This window comes from Myodes glareolus, chromosome 5, assembly GCF_982192425.1.
Source record: "Myodes glareolus chromosome 5, mMyoGla1.1, whole genome shotgun sequence".
Lineage (NCBI taxonomy): Eukaryota > Metazoa > Chordata > Mammalia > Rodentia > Cricetidae > Myodes > Myodes glareolus.
Window position 1 is genome coordinate 32,446,338 of NC_142030.1, and position 7,805 is coordinate 32,454,142.

At 47.5% G+C, this 7,805-nt stretch overlaps 1 pseudogene; it reads right to left on the minus strand.

Annotated features, from left to right (window-relative positions):
* Positions 1-258: 258 nt before the first annotated feature.
* Positions 259-7,515, minus strand: LOC125391563 (large ribosomal subunit protein uL5 pseudogene; annotated as a pseudogene).
* Positions 7,516-7,805: the final 290 nt, after the last annotated feature.

The following is a 7,805-nucleotide window of genomic DNA, read 5'->3' on the forward strand; positions in this document are numbered from 1 at the left end:
GCCCAAACGGAGGTTCTTTGTCTTCCTCCCTAGGACTGCAAATATGTGTCACTAGGTATGACGGCTGTGTGCTGGGCTGCGAGCCCGGGTGCTTGTGTATACACTCACAAATAAAGATTTAACAAGGGGGTTGGAGAGATGGCTCAATATTAAGAGCTTGTTTTCACAGAGGACCGAGATTTAGTTCCCAGCACCTTCATGGTAGTTCACAACTATCTGTAATTACAGGGAATTCAATGCCTTGTGATTCTTTTTTTTCTGAGAAAAATTTTATTGGCCTTTTGGATAAAATTTATTTGCCAGGAAGGATGATCCCATCATACCCCTGCTGGAACCAGCGCATGTCTTCCTCTTTGCTGATTCTGTGTTTGACCCCAGTGCAGCCTGTCCTGCACTTCTTGTCTGCGATGCTGAAACCTGGCCTGCCCAGCACCACATAGAAGTCCAAGTCGTAGATCCCAATGCTTGGCTCATATCTGATGTCCAAGTCAAAGTGTTCTTGAATCCCACAGCCAAAGTTCCCAGTATCTGAGAAGTTATTTTTCCGAAACCCATACTCCCGCACCTTCAGGCCTTTCTCCAGAATTTCTTCTGCCTTGGCTCCATGGACAGGACAGTGAGCAGAAATGAATCTTCTCCTTTCTCCCGATGCCGAAGGACCTGTCGGTGTACCTAGCTTTGGAAAAGACAGGTGTCTGGCCTTTGAGCTGTTCTAACACCTTGGCTGCCGGGGTCAGCCTGTCTCCGCTCTCCCCAACACAGATACTGAGGCAGAGCTGGCGGATTTGAAGTTTGATTTTAAAGAACTCAAAGTTGCTGTCCTATTTCTCACCAAGACAAACACAGTGGTGATCTTATATACAATGGACAATCCCTCGCTCCAAGTGAGATGTCTGAACAAGTTGGGGACCATTTTTTTTTAAATATGGGTTTTTATCTGTCTTTGGTGACCAGCTGAAATTTAAGTTCTGTTGAAAGGAAAAACAAGTTTAAATTATATAAGTGAGTTTGAAGAACAAAACAATAAGAATGATTGGCAATTGGATCACCCTCAGAGTCAGAGCAACTTCTAAGAAGTGTGGCCAACAACACACACAGTAGCATCTAAAGAAAAAAGAATTAGCCGGGCGGTGGTGGCACACACCTTTAATCCCAGCACTATGAGGCAGAGGCAGGCAGGTCTTTGTGAGTTTGAGGCCAGCCTGGTCTACAAGAGCTAGTTCCAGGACAGGCTCCAAAAGTCACAGAGAAACCCTGTCTCGAAAAACCAATAAATAAGAAAAGGAAAAAAGAACCAAAGAGAGAATAGCTGGTTCCAGCTTAATCAGTCTTTTAAAAAGCCTCCAATTAACTAAAGTCAGAGAGTTGACTTTCTGTCACCAAGAAAAACAATTTAAAAGTTTAAAATACTTGTTTTGGGTCATAGAAATTGTTTTTCTGTTTTTGAGATTTACTTTGTACGTGTGCATATGGGTGTCTTGCCTGCATATATGTCTGTACAGTGCTTAAAGACACGGGAAAGGGGGCTGGAGCCCCTGGAAATTGGAGGTACAAATGCTTTATCGATGCTTTGTGGGTCCTGGGGATTGAACTTAGGTCTTCTGAAGAATAGTTAGTACTTTTAACCATCAAATCATTTTTAGCCCCCTTTCTTTTTGAAACAAGGGTTTGTGTATCCCAGAATAGCTTAGAACTCCCTATGTATCAGATTTACCGTGTAGCACAGAATGACTTTGAACTTTTGACTCTTCTGCTTCTACTTCCTTAGCGCTGGTATGCACCATCATACTTGGTCAGTGCAGTGCTGTGGGTTGAGTTTAGGGTATTACATGTAGCACGAAAACAATGCCAACTGAGCTATATCCCCAGCACACAGACTGTGTTTTTAAAAAGATCATTTGCTCTGTTTTGGATCTTCAGAAAGGCCATAAGTAGTGAGGAGTGCTTGGCTGAGCAAAACTGCTTACATCCTATGGTGTCAGGAAGTGAAAAGCAAGGGAGAGAAGACAGGGCTTGGGGCACCACTATCTCTTTCAAAGCACACCCTCAATGGCCTTCCACTAACCATACCCCACCTCTTATAGGCCCCTCTATTTCCCAGCAGCACCACAGGAGGGCTGTCCCTGCTGCCCACTCCTCTTCGGCAGGTATCCCACACTCCTGGCATGTGTGCTTGCACTATACCGACTGGAAAACAGATCAGAAAGAACATTGCCTTCGAAGGCATACTCTGAGTGAGCCAGCTTCCTCTAAGGATCACATCACCTCCCAGCAGCACCACAGCAGACAACTAGACAACTGCATCTTTAGTATATAGCCCCTGAGTTCATTTGAGAAAGTATAATTATAATGTAATGTAATATAATGATATAACGCTTATCTATTTGTCCTTTCTTTCTTTCTTTCTTTCTTTCTTTCTTTCTTTCTTTCTTTCTTTCTTTCTTTCTTTCTTTTTCTCCCTTCCCGCCTCCCTCCCTCTCACTCTCTTTCTTTCTTGTTTTGTTTTTTTTGAGACAGGGTTTCTCTGTGTAGTGTTAGGAGTTTTCCTAAAGCAAGCTCTCTGCCAACACAAAAATCCCAATCAAGCCAAATCACAAGCCAAATTAAAAAATATTCAGGTTTAATGGGATTCCTGCGCTCTTGGGTGGCCCTGAGGGGAACTGAAAAGCCGTGAATGGGATGGGTGTGTGTGTGTGGGGGGGGATAGGGAACTTTCCGGGAAGCAGTTTAAATAGACTAGGGGAGTGATCAAGATTTTGGCGGGCTGTCTTGACCCTCCTCCAGGGAGGGGTCAAGGCTTGGCGGACGCAGGAATGGGGCCTACAAAGATGGAGGCCAGAGTCTGGGACTTACATTCCAGACTGTATAAGGGGTAAAAGGAAGCTGAGGTCATACTTTGACGAACACTTAGGCTCTCTTAGGAAAAAGGTGCGTTGACTCAAGTCTGGCTACTTCCTATGGGCATGGGATGATGTGAGGAAGGGAAGAGCTGGGTGTTGGTGGGTCCACGCTCAGCAAGAGGTGTGGCTGGAAAGGCATCCTGTGTACTGTCATCCTGGAGACGCCAGGCATCTATTCCTTGGGGGAGGTGAGAAGGCAGGTGACTATGCAAAAAAATATTGTTATCACTAAAGATGGGTGTGCCAGGATGAGGAGCAGGTAGGCCCTTCATTGTGGCATCCTGGAAAACTGGAAGAGTGGAAGGTCCTGTCTGCTGGACAGACCAAATGTCCTGAGTGGGTGCCCGCTTGAACATGGGTGTTCCAGGAGCTTGGCAACCGAGGTGGTGATGAGGATTAATGTGCGAGGTCCTGTCCACTGAGGTTCGAGAAATCTAGGAGTTAGCTGTTTAAGGAGTACTCTGTCCCCGGGGAGAGAGTTGCAGGTTTAGAAGCATTAGGGTCCACTGGTGTGGGGGCAGGTAGACAACTGTCAGCGTATGAACAGAGAAGGGACCTTAAAAGGGAGAGGTAGGGTAGATACCCTGCTAGTGGAGGAGTTTGGACTGGGAGGTGATGATTAAGGAGAAAGGGCCTGCCTTAAAACAACTCAAAAGGGCTCAGGCCTTTAGGGGAACGTGGGGGTGGCCCTGAGGTGAGTAAGGGCAATGGGGAGAAGGGAGGGCCAAGATATCTGAGTTCAATGGAGAGCTTGGTTAGTTGTTGTTTGATGAGTCCATTGTCCCTTTCCACCTTTCCCAAGGATTGTGGATGGTAGGGGATGTGGAATTTCCAGGAAATGTTGAGAGCTTCAAAAAGGTCCGTGACCCTGGAAGTGAAGGGAGGCACATTGTACATCTAGATGGTTTGTGGGACACCAAATCAAGGAATGATGTAGTCCAGGACAGAATTAGCCATGCAGGCAGAGTTTGGGTGTGGAGTTTATTGAGAGGAGGATGGAGGGATAGAGGGAGGAGAGAGGGAGGGAGAAAGGAAGGGAGGGAGAAGAGAGAGAGAGACAGATATAGAGAGAAAGATAAATAGCAAGAAGAGGGAGGGTGGCAGAGACCTGTTTGCCTTGATGGGGAGATTGGGAGGGACACCTGAGGGCCCCCTGTCAGGGAAACAGACCTGGGGCAGAGCTTGTGTTATGAGTCTGTAAGGACAGAACCTAGATGAGTCCATTGAAGGACAAATCTGGGACAAGTCCAGGAGAAGCGGCACTAGCAGACATGTGTGCAGTGATGATAAGAGTGACCTACAGGCAGACAGGAGTGTTAATCTGGAGTGTGATGTAGGAAGAAGTGAAGTGAGACTGAAGAATAGTATAAAAAGTGAGACAAAGGGACCAGAAGCCATTCTCAAGATGATCTGCTAGAGACTCTGTCAGAGAGGCGCCAGAGAAGCTCTACAGCATCGAGAATCAATCAATCAATCGATCAACGAGACATTGGACCAGAGACATTGGACCAGAGATCTTCCAAGAACCAGAGAACTTGCTCTTGCCAGCAGATCAAGACTTGCTGATCCAGAGGTCTACGTCGAGAGCCACGAACCATCATCAGGTTGTACACCCCAATGCCTTATTAGATAGAATATAGTAATGCTTGCCTAGGATTTAGAAATAGATATGTGCTTGTGTGACATTGCTTCTGTGATATTATATCCTTGCCTGTGATGATGATATTTGCTTCTTATTGGCTGTGCCAGAACAACTGTAAGATCTTGAAGTGCTTATACAATAAATGTAGTTCGGACAAAGCAGAGAACAGCTATCCTGAGTGTCATTCACTTGCAGACCTCTAAGTAAGGCCAGAAGGCCCACTCAGTAGTGCTCACAACAGCTTGTCTCTTAAAGGGACAGTGTGCTGTTTGCTAGGCAGGCAGACATGGCTTAGGATGCAGGGCGCAGGGCTTGAGGTGCTGTGCCAGGGTGTGCCTGGATACTAACATTTCTCCTTTTTTAATTAAAAAGCTGAGGAGTTAGGCATGGCAGGTTAAGGGAAAGAGGATGCTTTCTGCTGATTTGTGGGCATTGAAATCTTGGGGAACCTGAGGAAGCTGCTTGTTTCACTGCTGTCCACGCTCTGTGGAACTGTCCGGTGACTAAGAATGAGTGGGCTACCTGTCCCACTCCCAAGTCCACTGTTCTTTGGGTCTATTTATAAGGTTTGATGCCTATCACACCTTGCACCCAGGTCTGTTTCCCTGACAGGGGGCTCTCGGGTGTCAACAGTACTGAACTTTCTGCTCCTGTATCCACCATGAACTGGATAGGTTCCCCCTCCACTCTTAGGGCTACCTTAGGCTTGGGGAGGGAAGCCGAGCCCCATCTCCCCTAGTCACTGTCCTCTTCCAAGGCAGCAAGGATGGAAGCTGACTTTTTTCCCAATCCTGTTGATGCCTCTCTTTTGTTCCTTTGGGGGGGGCACTCTCTGGCCCAATGTCTTTCTTCCTAGCAATACCTGCACCGATTCTTTCCTAACTTAGGCCAGAATCATTGGTCGGAATCATTGGTCTCCATCCTGTCCTCCTGCCTCGGTGGCAAGGAGGACTCTTTCCATTTGAGTTTGCTCCCTATACAATATTTTGGTTAGGTTCCTCTCTTGTCTTTTGTCTATCTTCTCCTCCCTTTCTTGATGTTCTCTTTCCCTTCTCTCTTCTTTCTGGTTCTCTGATTCTCTCTTATTGTAAACCTTTTCTGTCACTGCTCCTAAATCTCTTAGGCTCCTCTCTCCTAGTATTTCTAATGACTGTAATTTTCTCTTAATATCTGGTGCTGCTTGATGTAACATGACGGGCCGGCTTGTTGGGGTATCTGTCCTGCCCAGTGCTCCACAGCTGGCAAGCCCCAAAGGAAAATCAACCACACAGAGAACTCTATAAGTTATAAAGCTGATTGGCCCATTAGGTCAGGCTTCTTGTTAACTCTTATAACTTATGTTACCCCATTATCCTTATCTACTTTAGCACATGGCTCCGTACCTTTTTCAGCTGGGCAAGTTACATGCTGCCTCTTCAGTGATCTGCGCAGGAGTGGCTTACCGGAAAAGATTCAGCATGTCTGACCTGGTGGCTGGCTCCATGGCATCTGGCTCATAGCCCTCTTCCCAGCATTTTGTTCTGTTTACTCTGCCTCCCTAATTTTCTGTCCTATCAAGGGGCCAAGGCAGTCTCTTTATTGACCAATGAAAATAACACAATAGACAGATAACCCTCCTCCATCAGCTTGATTGACATAAGCTAAGATAACGGCCTTCTGTGCTTCCCCAGACTCCGGGTTGCAGGGGGAGTATTGTTTGAAAGCCACCATCAACCTTTCCAGGTACACAGCTGGGCTCTCATTCCTTCCCTGCTTTACATCATAATTTTTGCCATATTAGTAGGCCTGCATGCGGTGGCCTTGAGAGCTGCCAATAGAGCCAAGAGCGGAGACTCTCCTTACCTCCTGTTGTGTCCCAGTTAAGGCGGGGTGCTAGAAAGACTGCCTTGGCTGGCAGAGGGTCTGCTAGAGGGGCGCCTGTAGGTCCTGGGACCAGCTTCCAGGTGTTCTCTAGGATTCTGCTTCTCTCCTCAGTTGTAAAGAGAACCTTTAACAACTGCTGACAATTGTCCCATGTAGGGGCATGGGTAAAAAGAACAGTTTCCAGCCGGGCAGTGGTGGTGCACACCTTTAATCCCAGCACTCGGGAGGCAGAGGCGGGTGGATCTCTGTGAGTTCGGGGCCAGCCTGGTCTACAAGAGCTAATTCCAGGACAGCCTCAAAAGCTACAGAGAAACCCTGTCTCGAAAAACCAAAAACCAAACCAAACCAACCAACCAAACAAACAAACAACCCAAAAAACAGTTTCCAACAGGTTAATTAAATCCTGGGGGTCTTTGGGAAATGGTGCATTCTGAGCCCTCCAATTATATAAGTCACTGGTGGCAAATGGCCAATAATGGAAGGGTTGGCTCCCTGAATCATCAGGAGGGCCAGCGGGTCTGAGAGGAAGGGCCACCATGGAGTCTGGGTGTGGGGTCCCTGCCCTTCTGCTATGAGTAGACAGTGCCGGTGACTCTCCTGACAGTTTGGAGGCTGGGGTTTCTACAGGAGCCATAGGACATGCTTGGGGAGACTGAGGGAGATAGGGAGGTGGAAAAAGCTCTGTCTCTGCTGTTCTCCCCTGGAATACAACAGCAGGCTTTGTCCTATTCTCCTTTTTACCTGCTGAGGGAGCCCTAGTCTTAGCAGCCAAAACTTGAGTGCCTTGGTCTGCTGTGGAAGTAAGAACGGTACAATCCAAGAAAGGGGTCCCCCTACCCTATCTATTAGTCCCCTCTAAGTAACAATATAGGGGCCTTGGTCAGGGTGGCCACAGCAGGGGTGGAAGATGATCTCCTCCACCTGGTGGATAGTTGCTGCATCAAAGGCTCTGCCTGCTGGCCACGCGGCATTGAAGGTGGGCCACTCAGCTGAACAAAGAGTGGCCCATTTCTTCTTTTTGACATTTACACTGTTGTTGCTGGTGGTATCCTGGACGTTCTGCCAGTGAGCAAGAATGAAGTTTAAGGGTGTTGATGGGGTATTCCCCATTGCTGAAGAGGAGAGATGAAGATAGAAGTCAAGAGAGAAAGAAAACAAGGCAACAACTACCACAACAAAACACAAAAAGACTTTGACAAGATCCCGGACAAAACACAAGGTGGCACTTCCTCCCACAGTGGAGGGAGATACCCAAACACACTCCTAAGGGCCCAGACTGTTGAATTCACAGGAGAGGCTCCTGATCACTTCCTGAAGGAGGTTTCCGAAACCAAACTGCTGCCTCTGAGGTGGCCCCAAATGGCTCAGGACGGGGTGGGGTGGGAAGAGGGAGGGAGGGC